General features: G+C 31.9%; 1 protein-coding gene across 1 annotated transcript in view; it reads right to left on the bottom strand.

The window, feature by feature from the left end:
- Positions 1 to 24,949, bottom strand: part of LOC127702722 (uncharacterized) — a 167,898-nt gene that overhangs the window by 57,674 nt on the left and 85,275 nt on the right. The gene's annotated exons all lie outside the window — the stretch shown is intronic.

The raw sequence follows: 24,949 nt of genomic DNA, 5'->3' as shown, positions 1-24,949 counted from the left end.
CATATTTTTATTTGAATTGACAAAACCAGTACTATAAAGTGTGTGTTGTGCGTTAACGATTCCATTACTAGAGGGATGTCTAGGGGAGATATTTGATTTAGTCTACTAAAACAGTTCCGCCTAGTTTCGTTTGACTGGTGTATCTTTTAGATATTGGAGTCTAAGAAAATGAATCCCCACGATTTAATTATGCGTTTTACATAAACATGTGATATTATTGTTATAGTCTGTCACTTACATGTATATTCCTGTCAATAAGTTATTGATAACCTAATATGATATTTTATCGTTATTTCCAGATTTAATACCGCAATATTTATTATATTATGAATAATAAACGTGTAAGGTGAATTTATATATACATTATGTAGTTCGTTGATATCAAAATAGTGTATTAAAATGGGCAGCAAAAGTTCCATGTTTCATGATGTTCGACTAAAACTCTTTCTTAAATTCTTACCACCATTCTGTCTACAGAAAAAATCGACCTACATGAATATTGTGATGAAATATATTCGACCAAAGGTGTCAATCAAATACAGATTCTTAAAAATTCTAAACGCCTATTTCAAAATCTTCGATTTAAAATCTTTAGAATTATGCAGCAATATAAAAAGTTTTTTTTTGTAATTTACACTATAATCCATAATCTCAATTAAAAGGTCGAATACATCGCATCAATAACAGACCTTGTTCTACAAAAAAAGGAAAGGTAGATACAATGGTAGATGTATCAGTTCATAAAATATCTTACTTCGTGAAGAACCAGACTCCAACAATAAATACACGGAAGATAAAATCGTTAACATGCTAGACATTCTGATCGACAACTTGTTTTCGCGGATTGATATTTCGATATACAGTTGTTTTTTTTTTCCAATGGCTACAAATTTGGCCCCCTACTGGTCAAGTTGTTTTTGTACTCATGTGAATCAGAATTCATACTGCAATATAATTTTATCAAAATAAAAACAAACAAACCAAACAGTATCTTGTAAAGGCCTTTAATTTCACCTTCATATATATTGATAATGTTTTGTCACTCAATAGCTTTCATTTCAGTGAGTAAAATTGAGAATGGAAATGGGGAATATGTCAAAGAGACAACAACCCGACCATAGAACAGACAACAGCAGAAGGTCACCAACAGGCCTTCAATGCAGCGAGAAATTCCCGCACCCGGAGGCGTCCTTCAGCTGGCCCCTAAACAAATATATATACTAGTTCAGTGATAATGAACGCCATACTAAACTCCAAATTGTATACAAGAAACTAAAATTAAAAATAATACAAGACTAACAAAGGCTAGAGGCTCCTGACTTGGGACAGGCGCAAAAATGCGGCGGGGTTAAACATGTTTATGAGATCTCAACCCTCCCCCTATACCTCTAGCCAATGTAGAAAAGTAAACGCATAACAATACGCACATTAAAATTCAGTTCAAGAGAAGTCCGAGTCTGATGTCAGAAGATGTAACCAAAGAAAATAAACAAAATGACAATAATACATAAATAACAAAAGACTACTAGCATTAAAATTCAGTTCAAGAGAAGTCCGAGTCTGATGTCAGAAGATGTAACCAAAGAAAATAAACAAAATGACAATAATACATAAATAACAAAGGACTACTAGCAGTTAACTGACATGCCAGCTCCAGACTTCAATTAAACTGATTGAAAGATTATGTCTTCATCATATGAATATCAGGCACAATCCTTCCCGTTAGGGGTTTAGTATCATACCATCATAACATATATGAGAAGAACATAACCCGTGTCATGCCAACAACTGGTTTTTAAATAAATGTGTTTAGTGCCGATGCAAAGACCCTATAAGTGAATCAATATTAACGCCAAAATATGCAATCTTTAATGACCTGACAACAGTATCGTAACTATATCCCTTCTTAATAAGTCTATTTAAAGGTTTTGTTAGCTTCAGAGGTGAATACTGACATTTTTGTGCTTTATAAAGAATATTTCCATAAAAAATTGGATGTGAAATACCTGAACGTATAAGAAGTCTGCATGTTGAGCTATATTTACGAATGATGTCCTTATACCGATGATAAAATTTAGTAAATGTTTTGACTAGTTTGTGATATCGAAAACCCTGGTGTAAAATTTTTTTCAGTAATACATAAATTTCTCTCGTTAAAATCTAAAACATTGTTACATACACGAGCGAATCGTACAAGTTGAGATATATAAACACCGTACGATGGTGACAAGGGAACGTCACCATCTAAAAATGGATAATTAACGATAGGAAATGAAAAATCATCTCTTTTATCATATATTTTAGTATTAAGCTTTCCATTAATGATATAGATATCAAGATCGAGGAAAGGGCAGTGGTCATTGTTAGTATTAGCTTTATTTAAAGTAAGTTCAACAGGATAAATTTCTTTAGTATACATACTGAAGTCGTCATTATTGAGAGCCAAAATATCATTCAAATATCTAAAAGTATTATTAAATTTGTGTATCAGATGTTGTTTCGATGGGTCTTTGCTGATTTTTGTCATAAATTGTAACTCATAGCAATACAAAAAAAGGTCAGCAATAAGTGGTGCACAGTTAGTCCCCATTGGAATTCCGATAACCTGACGATATACGGAATCTCCAAAGCGAACAAAAATGTTATCTAGTAAAAATTCAAGGGCATATATAGTATCAAAGCATGTCCAATTGACATAGTTTTTTTGTTTATTGCTACTAAAAAATGACCTAAACGAGTTTGAACATATATATTCACATTCTGACTTTTTAAATGCCCATTTAATTAGGTGTGTGAATTTTTTCTTAATGAGAATGTGAGGCAATGTGGTATATAGGGTAGAAAAATCAAAACTTTGAACAGATTCAAAATTACCAATATATGCATGTAATTTATCAAGTACTTCCAACGAGTTCTTGACACTCCAAAAGTAATTAATTTCACTATTTTCGAAGGCCTTATTTGAACAATTTATTATCAGGTTTTTGATTGTACCAAGTGTACTGGTAAGAAGAATAGACAATTTAGTAGTGGAACAATGGCTTGAAGACGAAATGAATCTATATTTGTAAGGTGTTTTGTGTAGCTTCGGAAGCCAATACACAGTTGGGACTTTCATTGTATTTGGTTCTGCTTGTAAAGCGGTAGCTAAAAGTTTATGTTTGTTACAGATGTCGTTTTCTGAAAATGGAGTCAGTTGGAATGTTGGTGAATTGGTGATTTCTTTTTTCAGAACCTCAATGTAAAATTTACGTCAAACAATAATAATATTATTAGCAGCTTTATCGGCTGGGACAAAAACAAATTCCTTGGCTAGTTCTTTTAGTTTATGTTTGATACGAGAAATAGGTTTATTGTGGTTATTGTTAAGAGTAAAATGTTCTTTAAAATGTTGAATACGTATATCAACTATGTTCATTACTGAATTAAAAAAAGAGTCCAAAGATTTTTTGTCAGCTTTTTTCCGTTTTATCCATTTCAAACAGTAAGTATGGAGTGAGTCGTGGATGATATTACGACACTCATTCCAATTAATAATTGACGGGGGACAATATTTAGGTCCTTTACTGAGGAATGATTTTAACTCTCGGTCTTGAACGATGTTAAGATCTCCTGTTATAACATGGGAAATGGGTCCATAAATGTATTCGGAATAACTGCAATTACATGAAGTAGGTGTATTTTCACTGATATTAACATTTTTACACAATTGGCTATAATTAAACACAAATTTCCGGGTAGATTTCTTGTAAATATAACAAATAAGAGGGAGCTCAGTATTATCAAAATATCCCGGAATTTGTTCTTTAACAGAATGGTCGTTAAAAATACCGGCAATATTTACAAAATCAAAACCTTTATTGACATACTTTATTTTAATAAACTGTTTTTTATGATCTTCAGGGCGATCAATTTTGGGAAACAGTTTAGAATAACAATATGCCATTATAATTTGAACGATTTCATACTTAGGACTGCTATATGAAATTGTGTTGCAATCCTCTAAAATTTTATTTAACTTATTAACCGGTAATGAACAGAGCTTTGTTAACAGATAATGTCTGCCGTTGTTTTTTGAAATAGAAATTAGGTCCGAAATATTGGTATGATTGGTCCGAAATTTTCTTTGATTGCGATTTTTTCTACGACCATGAGAACGGTTTTTACGAACAGTTTTAGAAACTATATCCAAAATGTTAACAGAATCGGTTCTTGCTATATTACCAATTCCCATGATATTATCATTAAGACCGAGAGGGTAGACTGTCTGTAATTTTTTAATCCAATTTAATTCAATTATTTTCCGTGATCGTACAAACTTTGAATGAGATTCACCAGGCTGCTTATTTACTACTTCTAAAGGTTGAACTGCTAAATATTTAATAGGATGAATGTGCTTCTTAAGGTGTTGATAAATGATACTTTTGAATTTATTGGGTCTTTTAAAACGATACAGATGTTCTTGAGTGCGTTTAGATAAATATCGTCCAGTTTCACCTACGTACTGAATACCGCATCCCGGTTTGTTTCATGTGAGTAAACAAATAATACTGTTTGTTTTTCAAGTTATATCAGTTTCAAAATTTAAAGAAAATGTGCGACCATTAAACGTGGACCTTACCGTATTGTTGGTGGAAAGACGGGGACATGTAAGTCATTTTTTGGCATGACACTTATCGATAGAAGGGTAACCACGATTGTTATTGTTAAAAATGTTAGCGATGGTAGTATTTTGAGTGCTTGCATCTCATATATCCCAATGAACTCGAGATTAATAATACTACCAAACTAGAAGATCTGCTTTATATCTTTATCTTTTCCTCGATATCGACACAGATGAACGACTTCAAACTAGAATCTATGCCAAACGTGATTATTTCAACTTTCCTATTTCTCAGCGGTAACATACCTTCTAATCTATCGTATGTCGTTATGCGCTCGTGCGTATTCACACTTTATAGAAATCATTAACAGGGGTTGCTCTGAACATCAATACTGATACAACAGAGTTATAAGGAGGAACGACTGAAATCGACAATATAAAAAAAGTTTTACAATAACCATAACGAATTGGTTGACCGACACGATGTGTCTGTGTCTCAACGTTAACTCACTAGCGGCATAATTTTCGATCTTAAATCTTTAGAAAGTCGTCTACCCATTGTAGCCTTTTCGCGATTGTGACCTTTTGACTGATTGTGGATTAGCAAGCCGGTTAATACACGTATAGCAGGAGACGCTTTACCTGTCGACGATTGGTGAGATTTGAACATCGGTAAACTACAGTTGCCTTAATTTATTTCCACACTACACGTTTGTTTCACCGATTAGTCTTAGGGTTCCCATTAAAAGCTAGCAGAATTATATGACAAGGAGGACCCTTCAACAGAATTCTTAAATGTATATTTTGAGCGAATTCATATTAAGGAGAAGGTATATCAGGGACATACATGAGTACTGTCAATACTGTGTTGACGAGTTAATAGTGGGACTAATATAACGAAAGTCTGCAATTGCATTGTGTAATTGTTGTGAAAAAGAATTTCGCTATAAAAATCAAATACTGACCACCAGAAAAAAATGTCATTCCACGAGACGTAAGTCAACTGGAACGAAATGAAAAGCCGGTCGATCATCTTGAAGGCTTCATTTGCCTAAATATTACATTAAAATCATTTATTTACATAAATTGTCCAGACAATGTCATGAAATGTTCAAAGTTCAATTTATGTCCGTGTTTCCGTGAAAAGCAAGTATAAGTCATCAAATTATCAACGGTCAACAGACTTAACGAAAACAATCCGAATAACTGTTTGATTTCAGAAGGACAGATAAACAACATGGTAACATTATATATTCGGCCACTTAGAGGCACGTGCATTAAAAAAGTGAAGTTGAAAATGATATCATTCTAATTTTTTGAGTCTCATTAGACAAATGCATGTTTCTTGTCCAATTTATATTTTTCAAATGACGACGTGCAACTGCTAAATTTATTCAACTGTTTACAAATTTTTTCAACATATCTATTGTCAGACCATGTTTTAAATACGTAAGACTGAAAATGAACAGACCATTTTCCAGATTATATGCAAAATTATTGAATACTACACAAGATATAATTCCAATTTTTACATAATGACATTGTCGAAGACGTTGTATTAAAATGATTTGAGAATGCATCGACTAATATACAGTTCCAGACATTTTTTACTTGAAAGTTTATTTCAATTTAAAAGTCCATGGTCAATGTAATTAAAAGAATATCTGATCGCAAAAATAAAATGTGGTGACCGAATATACGCGCATTTGGTTACAGATAATGCATATTTTTAGGTGTTTCTTGTCGTATAACACACTGAGAGGTGTCAGAATTGATCAAATGAAAGACCGACCGTAGGGAGTTCTTTCTATGGGCAATTCTGACACCACGAGATGTGTTATACGACAAGAAACACCTTAAAATATGCATTTTCTGACTTTTATATACCTATATGGTCCGGGAGTTATTTGCTTTCAGAACGACAGGTCATTCTTTTGAAGAATCAACAGAGACGACACCAAGTTTCAATGAAATATGCTTCAAGGCATAACATAATGACCTGCATCGGGTAATTATTTACCACGATTAACATGCAAAATACAGAGTACTTAATCATTTAATTTGTGAGTTGTTGCCAATTGGGGTTTTACTGTACAATTTTCTACCTTGAAACAATCCTTTCCTCCGTTTATTCGACTGAAATAAAAACCATTTACTCTAATAAACATGTAAATGACAAAATATTCCTATTTTAAACAGGGAAACAGCCACGTTCTTTAAAAGAAGGGAGTATAATATTTGATTCTGATTCTCAATTTTTGCCATACATAAGAGAGAAAACAATTATTCTAAAAATTGTTGAAAAATAATCTGCTTTTCCGTGATAAAGTTGTCGTGAAACAAGAGAAAAAAGATAGCACCCTGCTTATATGACAAATTACTTACAAAGTGACCTGTTTTTTTCATCATCTTACAATTTATCTGCTTCTTACTTCATGCAATTTCTGTAACATTTATATTGTAACTGGACAGTGATTTCTAACGTTTATATCTAGATTAATTAGTGAGTTTTTTTTTTCACGTTAAAAATAAGCCGTAGGGCGTGTTTATACCAAAACGCTGAAGAAAAGAATAACCCACGTCAATGTGATCGGTAAAATAGGATACAATCCCTAAAAATATTTGCAGAAAATAATATTTTTTTACGGTATATTTAATATTAATCCTCTAGAGGTTGTTCGTCCACTCGTTGGTCATTTTTCTATATTAGAGTTCTTGGATTAGTTATCGTATTAATAATAAGAACTTTCAAAAATAACAAAAAAATGTTGTTTTTTTTATTGAACCTAGCTAGTATTAGCCTGCATTTTGTAATATGAAATGAAATATACTATTCATTGTTTCTATACTGCAACTGTTTGTTTTCAATACGGATTTGTGCATCTGTATGTCGTCTTCCATTTAATTCAAGTTTCCACATTAAAAACCAGATTTCCAAATTAGATCTTCATATCTTAATATCTGTGATACAATTGTCAAATTTTGATCACTTACAAAGACATACATAATATTACAACTGCGTACCGAAAGGCAGATTTTTTTTCATAAACATTATGTGAAAAACAAACCAATTTCAGTGAGATGTGCTCGGACGGACAGATGGCTAAAGATCGTTATTTGTCGTCATCAATAAAAAGAATTAATCAAGAACTCCAGCAAGTTAACGATTATCTTATAAATTGTATGAAAAATTAAGTTAATAAAAATGACAAATATGAAATGATATTTGCGCAAAATGATTGTCCAAAACACTGCGCTTTTTATTGAACAATTCTTTTGTTGTAATAAAAAAAAGATGGTTTCATGGTGTCTGAATGTCCGAAGGCAGTTGCAATTTTTAATCTACTTTTCTCTCAGTATTTATGAACGAATTGCAAAGAAATTGTTGAGGAATAACAAGTGGTTAATAGCAATGTGCAGAAATGTGTATGATAAACATTCATTTAAGATCTTGAATCTTCAATAACTTCACGCGTTTTTCCAAATACGAATTTTGATACGAATGATGTTTTGGTGTTATCAGCACATAATTGTCCCTACAAAATTCTTTCATATCACCACTCCGTGTATTTTTGAAGGTCATTTTTTTTTCTATTTCAATTTTGCAATAAATCGAAGTCAAATATTGTCAAAGGCAAATTTCATTTGGCTAGGGTCATTTTCACATTTATTTTATAGCCTAGTTTGGTGATTGTTAATCTAAGAAAGATAACTTTACTTTTAAACATTAGTTGTTTTTAAAATACTGAGTTATCCTTCTTATCCTGATTGCTTCTTTGTTAAAGTAAGCATACATGCACGGAACAGTAACATTACAACACTAAGGTAGACAAATCATAAATATAAATGTTATAAAATATAAAATGTAATAATGCAATAAAAAGCAAAGGCGTGTTTTATGTAGTGTATCAATGAAGTAAAGTGTCTATATCCAAACTTTTGATATTGATGGGATATAAAAGAAATTTGGTTCCTCAGCCTCAAAGTTTACCTTGACCTCCCAATGAACCATTAAATAAACCCGAATAAGACTTTTTGAGAATCGTACTATTCAATTACATTAAAACACCTCTTATCTTAACAAACGGGTTATGTGTTTCCATAGCAAATGCTTATAGCCCGGAAGTTTTCATCAACAATTTTCACTATATAAACTACTGAATTAATTACAATAACGATTCATGCTACTTTTCGCACAAAATGTCATTGTATCTTCTTATTTTATATATAAACGGCAATTTGTTGTGCCGAATTATTTGTCAGTGCGGTACTATTGCTTATTTTTCGTAAATAATTCGTTGCACATATCTTTCAACTTGTATATATTTTTCCTGTTCGTGCAGTTTCGTCAATCTTAGAATTCCCATTGAATTTGCTGGTTGATAATGTAAGTTAAAAAGATTATTTTTTTATATGTTTTCTTTTTTTAAAATTAATTCCAAATGTTAAAATTAAAATTGACAATTTGCAATAATCGACTTTCTATGTTTCTGCACACTCAGAATTTACTTTTAGTCTGTTAGACGGAGAGCTTGGGTTTGGCCGTAATAAATGTAAATATTAAAACGCACCAGTTTGAACTACGGACGTAATATGCATACCTCGTACAGGTATTGAGCTAGTGCATGAACTTAATATGTGTTGGGTTAATATATTTTGTTATAAAAGAGGGACGAAAGATACCAGAGGGACAGTCAAACTCATAGATCGAAAACAAACTGACAACGTCATGGCCAAAAACAAAAAGACAAACAGACAAATAATATTACAGATGACACAACATAGAAAACTAAAGACTAAGCAACACGAACCCCACCAAAAACTGGGGGTGATCTCAGGTGCTCCGGAAGGGTAAGCAGATCCTGCTCCACATGTGGCACCCGTCGAGTTGCTTATGTTATTACAAATCCGGTAAATAGTCTAAGTCGGTAAGTCACATTCGTGAAAAGGGAAGGGTATTGTAGTTACGACATAAGGAACATATCCGATATCATCTGTGAAACGGTTATTCCATAACGGTCAACCAACTGAAGGTTCAATAGATATTAAAAGTACGTTTCTGTAAAACATACAGACAAATATAAAACAATATATATCTTATAAATGACTAGATTAAAACGTTAAGCTTGGATACAAAAATACGGCTTCCGGGACTTAATTGAATGTGGCGACCATTTGCTGTGTAGGAGGTAAATATATATGCTGACAAGTCCGGTTTAATACAGACATTGAATCATTTGTTGTTTAATGATGTCAGATTCGACCAATTGATATATCATTAAATACATATATAAGTATTGGCAATATGGTTCTTCTCGTTTAGATTTTATTGTTTTGTTTATTTATGCATCACATAATACTTATCTGCTAGGCATGTGGATAAAAATCTGGTTTTGTACATTTAAATTTGTTGAGTGTCAAAGCGTTCTTATTACGTTGAACTGGAGTCGATAAGTAAGATAGCTACAGTTATGGTCCGATGCAAACTGTAGAAGATATTGAAAAACACTTCCAACATTAAAGAAAGATGTGTCCCATTGTACGTATAAAAGTGTGTCTTTTAACATCACACATGTAGATACAATGTAAACGTTCTAAAAGGAATGAAAATTGATAACGAATTACTGGTATTAAGCGATTAACCGGAAAATACAGTTCCATGATTTTATAGCCATTTTCTACCTGATGCAATGTGTACTGTGCTCAACTCTAAGATTGAAAAAAATAACTATTGAAAGATTGACGTTATATTAATTCTTCCGTTAATATGTTTTGTGTTTTCTTATTTTGTTGGCTTTTTTTTTTTTTTTTTTTTTTTTTTCCCTAATAGTTCGTCCTAGTTAAATTCAATATTGAAGATAACTATAAGCTGCTTTTTATGAAACAACAAAACTTGCAAATCTTGTTTCATGTTTACATGCTTGTGTACGTTGAAATGGACCTCAACTGTAGTTTTAAATATTCTACACAACCTACGAAGGAAGCAGGCAAGTAAAACTTAATTTTTGCACATAACATAATATAAGAACTTATACATGCTTATGATAAATGGAATAAATATCTTCTAAATTTGTAACATCTGGAGACTATTTATTTGTATAAATGAAAAGAAAAATCACGTACATTTAGCACACATATCTACTTCCTTCTTGTGTTAGATACGAACTTTAGGTAGAACGAATGAACGAACAAATTGAGCGTTCATTTTTAAATGATTTGTAAAGTTTAAATTGGTAGCTATTTAAAAAAAAAGTATTGTGTCAATACGTTAAATTGTTAAAAGTATTTTGAGTTTTTTTTCAGTAAACTTAAATGGCTGAACCTACCAAAGTGATGTGTGAGGCCTGTCAGCATTGTGGGGTTATACAAGTTGCAAAGCTATGGTGTAATGATTGTGGTGAAGGGTTCTGTGAAGAATGTATCAAAAGTCACCAAACTGTTAAAATTCTCCGACATCACTCTATCATATCTATAAGCAATCATCTTAAAATATCTGACATTTCTGTATGTCAAACCTGCTTAGAACACAACAAGAAACTTGAAAGCTTTTGTCTACAACACGATGAACTTCTTTGCTTGAAATGCATCCAGTTAAATCATAGCAATTGCGATAACATTATTGGAATAGATGACGCTGCGAAAGGATCAAAGAACTCCGCAGCGATATTTGACCTCGATGAAGATATAAAGAACTTACTGAAAAATATCGACCAAGGAACTGTTTGTTGTTTCGACAATGGTACAGGAATTAATGACGAAGAACACAAAATTAAAGAGAAAATCAATGAATTACGTGATGAAATAAACAAAAAACTTGACCAACTACAGGAAAGGATATTGTTCGATCTTACAGCGAAAACTGATAATGAAAGAGAAAAACTTGATAAATACACAGAAGAACTTACTAAAAAAGAAAAGAAAGTAAAGGAAATTAGAGAACAATCTTCTAAAATAAAAGAGTTTGCATCGGAAATTCAAGTCTTCGTCGTGATGAAAAACATGCAGCATACAGTCAACAAGGAAAAGGAAATGATGAAATTGAAATTGAATAACATACCGAAAGGTTTGCCTCATCTCAAAATTAGTTCTGAATTATCAAGTTTGACAAAAAACTTAAAAACATTCGGGGAAATACACATAGAAACACACAGTAACCCAATACCTTTTATAGAAACAAAGGTCCAGCAAGCACAACTAAGTATTAAACTAACAAGCAGCAATTAAAGTATAAGATATACTCATCAACAGCAAACTATACCTATTATTCAAATGGACTCATGATACAGGTTATTTTAGTCTTCTTCAACCTTAACCTGAGGCACTATCATTATATGTTTCTACAGTAAAAACTTGTTAGATAAACACAACACTTTCGATTGTGACATCACACCGAATGAGACTTAACAACGAATTTATTTTGAACATGAAAAACACGACAAGTTCCTCCTGATAAGCATGATCTACTCATTCAACCGAGAACCTGTAATTATCCCCTCTCAGTCTTCAGTTTTGTTCTAGACTATTGTTTGCCTTTTCGTCGTCTTTTTTTTTGCCACGCTTATCTTCGACTAATGAGTCTTGATCCTCCTTTTGATATCTTCCGCATTGTTTTGTTCAGAAGATATTGTTTTGAATAAGTCAATAAATGTAAATTTTCAAATTTCATTGTTTTGAAATTTCATTTAGCCAAGACTTTCAGACCCTTTACTTTTATAGCATTAAAAGTACTAAATTTAATATATCAAATATAAAGAGCTCCAGTGGGCATACGTATACCAGTCATATTTCTTAATTAAACCACTGTGACAAGTACACTAAACAAAACAGAAAAAAAATTATAACATAAATAACAAACTCTAATGCAATTCAAAAAAGGGGAAGTCAATAAAATCTGTCAAAATCAAACGCTATCAATCAACGGAGCAAGTGAAAAACAACTGCCATATTCCTGACTTGGTGCAGGCATTTTCCGACGAAAATGGTGGAATAAACCTGACTTTATACCTAGCCAATCCCTTCCAATTGTATTACAGTTGTTTATAGTAATAGATCCTTTATTGTTAACATTGTTTCTTCATCAGTCATTTTCCGAAAACACCACCTCATCAAAGAACATATCCGAAAAGTTATATTACAATTTATTTGAAAATTTGTATACCGAAAACAAAAGAAATCGGTTAGGAAACAATATGTTAAAAATGTTTCTACTCAGAAAAGTTGTTTGATAAAAAAAAGTTATGTATCATATGCTATAAAAATGCACAGTTATACAAATCCCATCCAATGGAACGGTGTTTTTCTTCAATGTTCCGGTTTACATGCACATCGTACAGGGTATTGTAATATTTAGCTGCAATAAAGTTTGAATAAAGTATACAGGTTTTGGACTGTAATTATAACTTAAGCATTCCAGGTTTTAGGTGGGGTTCGTGTTGCTCAGTTTTTTATTTTCTATGATGTGTTTTGTATACTGTTGTTTGTCGTTTTTTGTTTTTTTTTTTTGCCATGGCGTTGTCAGTTTATTTTCGATATTTAAGGAATGACTGTGTAATATTTTTTCTGTCTATGAAGAAATAACATCAAAAATGTGGTGCACACTGAATAACCCGCGAAGCGTGTTATTTAAAAGTGTGCACCACATTTTTTAGGTTATTTCGAATAGACAGAAAAAATATTACAGTCATTCCTTATAATTCAATTCTAAAAAGGAGTAAATCAGGATAAAAACGTTGATGACGTCACGGTCATATGAAAAAATTACGTCTATGAGCTGATAGACAAAACACTGTCAGCCAATCAGAAGGCGTGTTACATCCAAAATTAAATGATTTGAGTTTAAATGTTCCTTTGGTATCTTTCGCCTCTATTTTAAGGATAAACACTTCATGCGGTCAGATGTGGTGAAATCACTATTCTCTGATTTTAAAACTTTTCTCAAGATTACTAAGAGTACAGAAGACATTGTGTCAAAAAGTAACATCAACATCAGTAACGTAATAAACAATTACATGAAAACCTATACTGTTAACCAGGACTCATCATCACATATTTGGAAACGACCAATTTATTCAGGCTTTATCAAACATTTATTCAATTGGATTATGTGTATCACGACAACGAGAAACTTACAACATACCCACTAACTGCCTGAAGAATCAGTGACGAAAACATAACTATTTCTGAACATGGAGTATCTTTAACAAATGATAAAGTGTAATGGTCTTAAGTCCTCTATAGTGTAACTTTTGAGAAAACTATTAAACTGTAGATTACCTTTATATTAACAGTTCTATGTAGGATATCGATTAATAGATAAATTGATGTCTATAGCTATGCGCATGTGGTACGTAAGCAAACGTAAAAAGAGAGAATGTTACTTATTACGTGTCGATCTGAACGTGTAGAAAAACAACTCATCAAAGATAAAATGAAGGACATTATGTCTTTACTGATAAACACATAATATGAATACCTAGTATGGTGATCGAAGAATCCACTTTATTATTATGATAGAACTATTTATAACTAAAACAGGAGTCCCAAAGACTTGCATTTGCTTATTAAGACGAAAAAGTAGTAATTAATAGGAATTTTAACAAATGATGGAACCTATATCATTTTCTACATGAGGAAATGCCTGTACCAATTGCAAGTCAGGAATATGACAGTTGTTGTCCATTCGTTTGATGTGTTTGAGCTTTTGATTATGCCGTTTGATAAGGTCCTTTCCGTTTTGAATTTTCCTTGGAGTTCGGTATTTATTTCATTTTACTCTCAATACTATTTCGCCTTTTTAGCACAAAATCAGGCACATGCATTTAACAAAAGAAAACACTGAATGCTAGTAACAACTTGTACAATGCAAATACTAGTACTGTAGACACTTAACGTGATTGAGAATTGTCCCGTTAAATATTTTTGCAAATTATGCTATGCGGTAGAATGCATTTTTAGACGAAAATTACAACAAGGAATACCGCACAGAAATCAAATAATATTATTTTGCTATACACTTTACAACATGAAATTTATAACGTGTTGCTCTCATTTTTTAAATTGATTAAAGTACTTTATCTAATGTTCTACATTTTAAGTAAGAGCTCAAGTTTTTCGTGAAGACACTTAGTCTATTAACAAATCCCAACATTTCAACATCTATTAAGATAAAGCATTATGACAGATCTTATTCCATATATTAGTTAACAATGAAATTTATTCACTTGCACAACAAATCCCAGTGACAATATTATCGAGGTAGACATTTAAATAGATGAATAAATCAGTATAAATAGTATTCAAAATAGGATGACATATTTACTCTTTTGTCATTTTGATTCAAATAGTACATCATAATTAACACTGAACAAAGAAAGATAACTCTAACCTATATACTACTATCTTGAATGAATGACATGTTTTAATTTTTTCCATTCAGTCCAATACATAATTATATGATCATATCAAAATGTATGGTTTTCCATATTTAAAAATCTTTGTATAAATGTTCCAGACCATATGAGTATTTGGACCGTACGCGTACGGTCCGGACCGTATGCGTATACTCGTACGGTCCGACTATACGCTAAGGTCCGGACCGTATGCGTATACTCGTACGGTCCGACTATACGCTAAGGTCCGGACCGTATGCGTATACTCGTACGGTCCGACTATACGCGTACGGTCTAGCGTATGCTAGCAAGAGAAAAGCTTGCTTTTTTTGCGACAGCATGCAATGAAATTCCTTCTGTTTTCCCATGTGCAGTTTCAATTTTTCGTGTCAAAAAGTTCTATATCACCCATATCATAACAAGAGTTTAATAAGATTAACAGATTAAATTAACGTAATGTTTTGAAATAGTTAGAATATTAAGTTTTTATTTCCATTACAATTGAACTTTTTATAATAATTCGAGATTTCAGTTATGTTGATCTGTAATATACATTTGTATCTAATAAACTCGACCAACTTCTTAAAATTAGGTAGACCGTACGCATTTAGTCCGACCGTATGCGTATTTTGAAAAGGTACGCATACAGTCCAGACCGTACGGTCCAAATACTCATATGGTCTGGAACATAAACATATGAATAAACTTGATTTAATCGTTTAAAACCCAATCATGATAACATTATCACATCGAAAAAGTAAAAACTTTCATTTTGTCCAAACTAATCAACAATTGAATAAGTAAAAATTAAGTATACAAAAAATGGTTCAAAGAATTTCGCAATTCTTTGAAGCCACAAGTTCAGCAGCTTGAAATACATTAAATACAGTGTGATTTAGTTTTTGCACATTGGGTATATATTTCAAAGTTGATATAATATTCCAGACCTTGTATTTTCTATCATGATTTGCTTGATTGAGGGTTGCTGCTTACCAGGAAGCTATTAAACCAAGAGATCCAAGAAGTAAAGTTGAAATCATCGAATATTTTACAGACGCCATCACGAGATGGTTAACCGGTATGGGATATCTGTTTCACGGATGGCGACGTTTATGTTCAAATTGTCGTAACCACACTCCCGTCCTTTATTCCTCGAATGTGACATCGGCGAATTATATTTATCATCGCGTTTTTACTCTTTCAACAAGACTATCAAACTTGAATGGAGTTTAAAAGCAGACGGCAGATCAAATTGGTCCTACCCTCGAACTGTTCAATCTAAAATAGTTAAGGGTTTTATAATTCACATTGTACATATGTTTTATCAATGTTGTCATGTGGTTAGATGTTAGACATATATACACCCATTACTGTAATAAGCCTAATTACCGACTATGACTTCTACAGTTTTAAAATTATATAGTGTACCACGAATGTCACTAATGGAGTAGACACTGTCCATTCCCTGGTTTCGTTTGCTAAGTCGCTATATCTGCTTGTAATGGACAGTTGTTTGTGTTTTTCTTTCTGTTTGTCGTGTAGTTGTTTGTCCCTTTTTTACTTTGATTTTGATTTCTCTCTTAATATCTTCTTACTTCTTTGCTTACAAATATCAGCTTTATTCAAGTTATTCAGTTGTCTATATTTATTGTTCAATATCTTTATGAATGTCGGTAGCTGTCTCCAAACACATTAACACTTCATTAGACTTTGGTTAACATATAGGAATAAACATGTAACAAAAACTCTACTATAAATGGATGATGCTAAAGATTATTAAATTGAAATTAACATATAGAAAGAAATTCAATGCATAAAAGAGTAAAACAGAAATAGCCAAATATACTACACAGTGCAACAGACCACACCAACCATCAACACGTGACTCCTCCAAAAAAAGACGACTAACAACCAACGAAAAAAACAACATAAAAAAATAATGATAAACAACAATGATTGTCATGCTTCTGCCTTTAAAACACACAACAATATAAATAAAATGTCGAGCTTATTTCTTAAACTTCAAATACTAAAATTCATATCGCAATTAATCATTCTTATAAATCGAGAAAGATTTTTTCTTTTTAAACTATGTAGTATGAAAATAATTTCTTTCTTTCAATTGAACTATCTAAAACGTGTTTTATACAGGAAATATGAAATAATTGCACTTATTGATTCAAAATTTAGGGAAGTTATTATTAATTTTCAGGTGCTATGTACATTAAAATAGCTGTCATTATAAGAAAATGTCGCAAATAATGTATCGCTTTTCTCAATTTACTAATCGTTCTTTCTGAAAAAAAGAGACGATAATACCAAAGGTTGAAATATCTTTGGTATGTGAAATGTCTTCTGAGAAGAAGATTAATTACCTACAAATAGGCATGTCCACTGTTCAAAATTCTAATTATTCTCCATAAAGAATCTTTTTCTTTCTTTTTGATGTGTATAATTTTTATTTTTACTAAGGATGAACATGTATTTTCTTTGAAACGTCGTTTGTCTAACAAATTAGTTAATTTGTTTTAATTTACTACCGTGAATAATTTATCAATTTGTGAAGGAACATTTTGTTTTGTTATAGTGGCAAGTTTAACTTATTCTTAAATGTTCATATTGTATAGACATTTGTCTCTTGCTAACCACTGTATGTTAACCTTCAGATATCTTGTTCTTTTTTGTGTTCTTGAGGTTCTGAAATGTAATCCACAACTCCTAATATTCATAATAAAAAACTGTTATATAAAAAAGAAGATGTGGTATGATTGCCAATAAGACAACTCTCCACAAGAGACCAAATGACACAGAAATTAACAATTATAGGTCACCGTACGGCCTTCAACAATGAGCAAAGCCCATACCGCACAGCCAGCTATAAAATGACAATGTAAAACAATTCAAACGAGAAAACTAACGGCCTAACTTATGTACAAAAAATGAACGAATAACAAATATGTAACACATAAACAAACGACAACCACTGAATTACAATCTGAATATATGTTTATCAAAAATGTATTCAGATTCAGATTCATTACCTTTTTATAGCCTCACCACTTAAAAATATATAGTACATACATGAACACAGCCATGTATCACCATCACTACTGGTGATCCGATATATAAATCTGTTGTAGAGTTGACACTGGTTCAGACGTACTTATAAATATAATTATTTCTGTGACTGTATCTTGCAATAATTTGTAGGATCCTTTACAATAGATATTTCAGCTGATCTGTAACAATTCCATCTTCATGCCTTATATATCATGTACTGTATTAAGACGCTAGATTAAAACTGACGAGGAAAGGTAACACTCGGCCACCGAAAGCTTTATTATTGTGAAGCCTAGGTGGTCGAGTGGTCTAGCGCGTCGGATACAGTGCAGGCGAATTGGTGTCACGATATCTCAGTAGCATGAGTTTGAATCCCGGCGAGGGAAGAACTAAACATTTGCCAAAGCAAATTTACAGATCTAACATTGTTGGGCTGATGTTTAGACGAGTTGTACATACAAAGTATATATACAACATAAAAACAAGCAATACACAAGGATAATATGATAATATACAAGTACCATTCAGAACTATGATTAACCGAAATCTATATATTTTCGCATAAAACTCTTATATAACATAACACTGCTTTAAATAACTTCAAACAAGAACTGGTACGTGAAAAGGTATTTCCTCTACTTAACATTGAAGTAGGTCTTGGCAACTTTATCATAACAATTATTATTTTGGAATCAACATACACACTTTTCGTCAAATAACAGGTTCTATTTCGTTTAAATTTTTATTTTCATTACGACCTCTTAAGTTTTTTACTCCGTATTTATAGTGTGTAAAAGCACTTCTATGTCAGTATGAAATATTCTTAGACAAGTGTAAGTATAATACAAAATTGAGTTTCAACAATTTGTAAGTTCGTGCAACTGCCAGTTTCTAATAATTTTTCGAATAAATAAAATATATCAAACTTAATAGATCATTCAATTTCAGAAAATATAGCTTTAACGCCATGTAGACTATGTTAGCGTATTTGGAGGTCATAGAAATATTTGAACAATACACTCGTATTTACCGTTTCATATTCTTTCTTAAAATATATAGGAACAGTAACAGTTGATAATTACTGTAACTTTCTCGGCAATTATAATAGGTATAAGCTATGTGGCACCGTCGTGTTGCTCATGTTAGTACAAACCCGGTGATGAGTCTAATTCAGTAGGTCACATTCAGGACAAAAGGATGGATTGTAGTTACGACAATTGGAACATATCCGTTATCATTTGTGAAACTGATATTCCATAACGGTCAACCAACTCGTGATGGCGTCCGTAAAAATTACGAAGGGATGATTTCAACTTTACCACTTTGAAATCGTGGTTTAATAACTTCCTTGTTAGCAACAACCCTCTATCAAGGACATCATGACAGGAAATACAAGCCCTGGAATATCGTATCAACTGGAAGATATATCTTCCGTATGCAGGCGCTGCTGGAATGTTGCTACATAGAAATGGAAAGTTCACAATTGGGAAGCTGAAATCATCCCTTTTGTTGTAAAGTTTGTAAAGTTTTGTTTTCAGCCGACCCTCATTATCAATTTCTAGATGTAAGTCAAGATATGAGGCAGACTTAGCTGTATCTGTTGTATCTTTTATCTCAAGTTTGATGGGATAAATGCGTTCAACATAGTCATCAAATTTTGAATTATTTACTGAGAGAACATCATCTATATAGCGGAAAGTAAAGTTAAACGATACTGCTAAATTCTTTTCTTTCTTCATGGGAAGTTCCTGTATGAAGACAACCTCATATGAATAAAGAAACAAGTAGGCAAGAAGAGGAGCACAGTTGGTTCCCACGGGAATGCCGATCGTTTATTGAAAAACACGTCCTCCAAACGTTCCAAATATGTTGTCAATCAAGAAATCAAGCATCTTGATAATGTCACTTTCAGAGAATTTTTTGTTTGAATCAGTGATTTTTTTACAAAATACGAGTTATCCCTCCCTAAGACAAGATACTTGTATCTACGTTGGCCATTCTATTTTATGAAAGAAAGCAAGATCAATTCTTTCAATTTGTCTTTTAGTTTGGAATGGGGAATATTTTTGTAAAATGTAGAAAAGTCAAATGCTTTAATACTATTGCAAGATGAAAAAGTCTTAGATTGTATGTACTCTAAAAGATTTTTGGATTTTTTTAGTATCCACATCTGATGCACGCCATCTCTAGAATATGTAGTTTCACACTAACTTTGAAGCCCGACTGTGATTGCTGATAAAATAAATGTTAATAATTTAGAAAGAGGTTTCGAGGAGCACTTGGAAGACCCATCAATATAACGTTGTTTGTAAGGACACTTATGTAGTTTAAGTATCCAATACAGTGATGGAAGATCAAGTTCTTCATCTTTGGTTGAAATTCCAAAGGAATATAGAACAGACCTATGATTATCCAGGATTTCCTCCTTGGTAAGAGTCGTGGGGGTATACGTTGAGTTTCAAAAAAAAAGTAAAATAACAAAAATACCGAACTGCAAGGAAAATTCAAAACGGAAAGTCCCTAATCAAATGCCAAAATGAAAACTAGCACAGGTGCAATCAGGAGGTTTAGACTTGAAGTCGTCAATATTGAGATCCCATAACTGTTCGAAAATGAAAATTAGTTGTAATTGGTTTGGTATAGGTATAAAAAATGATAGGTACAGACTGATTTTAAAATAGGGAGGTATTTTCGAGTGAACTGATTTATGATGAAGGATATTGCCCAAGTTGATGGCATCGACACCTTTGATGAAAAAAGGAAAGTTTAAGAAAGAATAAAAGAGTATTAAAGAACATTTTCATTTAGTCAAATTGTTTAGAGTTCCATTGCACTACAAATGTTATCCATTGATGCTAATGTATCATAGTGAATTCATTGTTCGACAATTTTTCGATTTTGATCCAGATTCAATGAAAAGACCATTGTCTGTTGCCAGAAGAAGCGCATTCGACAATGGAAATACTTCATTATAGATTTGGTGTCTGCAGCGATTTTCTGCATTAAACATAATCAGGGCAAATTAGATCTGCTAAAATAAAGTTTAAATTGTTATAAGAAATATAAAATGTCAGGCTTTCTTTTTTCACCTTAAATTCTCCATAAAGGAGAAATCGCCCTATTATGACATTTTTTACCAATTTTCTTCTTAGACATATCATAAACTATATGACATAAGTAGGCATTAATTTGTTTTAAATCTGTACTACTTTCCATTATATTCTTTTTTTTACCGGCCCGATTTGTTGGTGTTACATCTTATAAAGTCTATCCAAATTATTTTTTCAAAGAATTCCGCTGAAGCCGGTGGTAGGGGCCGTTTTACACTTGCAGTGAGGTGAGAGTTTTTTTTAGCTCCGTGTTGAATGCATCACTGTAACTTTGAGATGAAGATAGCAATAAAAGCGCTGTTTCTTTGCTTTTTGTGTGTTTTTTGCTGTGCATGTAATGATTTTGTGTCGTCATTGATGGATATCCCATATCCTTTAATTTTCTATCATAAAAAGAATAGCCAAGTTCATCTATGGTCAACTTTTAACTTTGGCTGAGGGGGTATGCACCTTCGATTCTTAATCATTTCTAAATTTATAAACGTGGAATTTAAGAGTAGTATGTTATAAATTCTACCATAACTAAGGCACTGACTAATGACTAGTATAAAGAGTAAATCGTCCTTGAATTATAAGATAAATTATCATTTTTTTGTGTTTTGCGACATTTTCTTGTGAACTATATCAGAACAAAAGAAACTGTAGCCATCAACAATGATCAGCAAGATACGATGTACAAAAATACCAATCATTGAAATTGTGTAGCAACTTTTGAGATAAGTTATTGGCTTTAAATAATGATTTCAATTCGTTTTGCTTTTATATTCAAAATTTAAATAGCTAGAGAGAAACTGAAAACAGCACAAATTATCAGCAAAAAGATCAGAAATAATTGGGGAATGTGTCCATGGGACACAGATGATGCCCCTGCTTGCATATAACATTAAAAAGGGCCATAACTCAAGAACTGTAAAATTGACACTACCCAAATTTGAACTTGATCTGAGTTTTGTGGCAATAAGCATTGTTTATAAGTTTCATAACATTTAGATGACGTAAACTTAAATTAGAGAACAGAAACAAAAAATTCAAGAATTTTTCCATTTTTAAAGGGACATAACTCTAGAACAGTAGAAGTGACGCCACCAAAATTCAATCTTTATCTGTGTTTAGTGGTAATTAGCATTGTGCATAAGTTTCATAACAGTTGGTTTAGGCAAAATAAAGTTAGAGAACAGAAACAAATATTTCAGCAATTTTGAGATTTGTAAAGGGCACAAATGTAGAACGGTGAAAGTGACGCCAACAAAATTCAAACTTGATCTGTGTATTGTGGTAATTAGCATTGTGCATAAGTTTCATAATATTTGGCTTAGGCAAACTAAAGTTATAGAACAAAAACTAATATTTCAGCAATTTTTCCATCTATAAAGGGGCATAACTTTCGAAATGTGAAAGTGACACCACCAAAATTCAAACTTAGTCTGTGTTTCGTGGTAATAAACATTGTGGATAAGTTTCATAACATTTGGTTGAGGCAAACAAAAGTTAGAGAACGGAAACGAAAAATTCAGCAATTTTTCCATTTGTAAAGGGACATAACTGTCGAACGGTAAAAGTGATGCCACCAAAATTCAAACTCGATCTGTGTTTTGTGGTAATAAGCATTGTGGATAAGTTTCATAACACTTGGTTAAGGCAATCTAAAATTAGAGAACGGAAACCAATTTTGGGACGTACGGACGTACAGACGGACAAGGATAAAACTTAATGCCCCCTTCGCTACGGCGGGGGCATAAAAAATCATATTACAGAAATTGTCAATCAACCCATTATTTGTGTTTTTGGCAATCATCTTGAAAATATATAAGATAGGTAGAAACTGTCAACAGCAAAAATGATAACTGCGATAAGATCTATAAAAAAATCAACGTAACCGAATTATCAATTGACTCCTTGTAGGAGTAACACCACCATTGTTTTTTTCTCTACTAGTCTTTGTTAAATTGGCATTTTTCAAAAAAAATTTCCAGAATTCATCTTTGTTTCAAATAAAGAAATACTTCGCATGAGTAAAGTTTTATCATTTCCAGTACTACAGTCAAAATTCACATCACATTTCATTGCATATAAGATAATAACCATCACTGAAAGTTAACCAATCAAATTGCCACTCCTTGTTTACCTGTTTACAAGCTTTGATAATCACTTCAAGTTTACAAAATAGTTTATAGAAACACCAAATAAAAAAGAAATAGTGCTTTGAACCATCCAATCATCCATAGGGCTAAATTCCCAAACCTGTAAAATTTAATGGAATTTTTTTTTTTGTGACATACTATGATTTAGTAGTTTTACAACTTTCATAGTTTTTGCCCTCAAATTTACCCTTTGTTACTTTTTTTTGGGATATTTTCGTGGAAACTAAAATAATAAGAGAGAAGAAAAGAAAGTAATTAGATAGATAAAATCTACAAATAAACAAACATTACTTATTGCAATAAAGGTAATAACGACATGCCAAGTGAACTCATATGAGCCTCTAGTTATTAGTTGTTAACATTTAATGTTTATCCAAATCAGCGATGTTTGCATAAAACAATAGTTTTCATCAAGGTTCAACAATGTCTGATATATGACAAATATCACAGAATAGGTAGAAATCAAGTCTTTAAAGATCCAAGAGCACAATCATTTACCATTATTATAGACTATTCATCAGTAGCTGTCAAAACAATGACAAATGTATTTTCCAGAAAACTCTGTTTTTTGAAATCTTTGAATGTATATTATATATTTGAATTTTGTTTTGTTTTATGTTTTCTTTACACAAGACAACACACTCTTTAATACAAAAAAGCGAGGAGTGTATTCTTCAATTTTCCCAAAAGAAAGTCTGTACCAAGATAAAGAAGTATAATAGTAGCTTTTTATTCGGTGAATATATAACAATCACTTAAATATAACTAAATCATATGAAATATCAGGCGAACCAAAGAGCACGTCTGAAATCTAATTTTCCTGACCAATTAAACAACGACAAGACTGTACCACAATGACGTTGTAATAACTTGCAATAATCCTGTGATATAAATTTTTGTCACGAAATGTTGTTCTCTTGCCATTCTTGATAAACTACAAGAATGTCTTCGATTAGTCAAATATAGAATAAAGAGTTTCAACTTCTCTTCACAGCCATGCTGATCTTGGGAAAGATAACAACGATGTATGTCTGCAATTTAGTCTAAAACTATATAGATAAGTTTTAATTGTGTTTATGAACCAAAGCAGGACGTCTATTATTGAAATTATACAATAGTTCAGGATATTTAAACAAAAATTTTATTACTTTGGTTTAATTCAACAGTTTTAATTGCTGTAAATGGTTCTGCTTCCTGAGTATAAAAAGCAATAATACAACCATTATTTATTATATTTATTAACATAATACGAAAATGGCAATAGGGCTAATCTGAAATCATGGATGGTGTCAAAATCTTAACAGCTTTTTAAGAAACATATACAGAGTGATATCTGGGTGGGAACAAAACCTTTGCTTTAAACAAGACAATTTCTTCAAAACCCTAAAGAGATGGTGACATAAGTCATAATCCTTAAGCACTCAGATGTAATACCTTTAAAAACATGTTTTACACTAGGTTAAGCCAAATACAAACAAGAATAATTAAATAACTGCTAGATAGTTTGGAATATTTTTTACCATTTTATGTATATTTCGTAATGCATGGATTAAATTCTTAAAGTAATGGATACGTTATTTAACGATTTATATATTGACGAAGGCTCACAGCTGTCAGTACAATATCAATGAACATAAAGTGCAAACC

The sequence above is a fragment of the Mytilus californianus genome, unplaced genomic scaffold (assembly GCF_021869535.1).
Source record: "Mytilus californianus isolate M0D057914Y unplaced genomic scaffold, xbMytCali1.0.p SCAF_5, whole genome shotgun sequence".
NCBI classification, from domain to species: Eukaryota; Metazoa; Mollusca; class Bivalvia; order Mytilida; family Mytilidae; genus Mytilus; species Mytilus californianus.
Note: the sequence above shows the minus strand (reverse complement) of the source record. Positions and strands in the feature narration are given on the sequence as shown.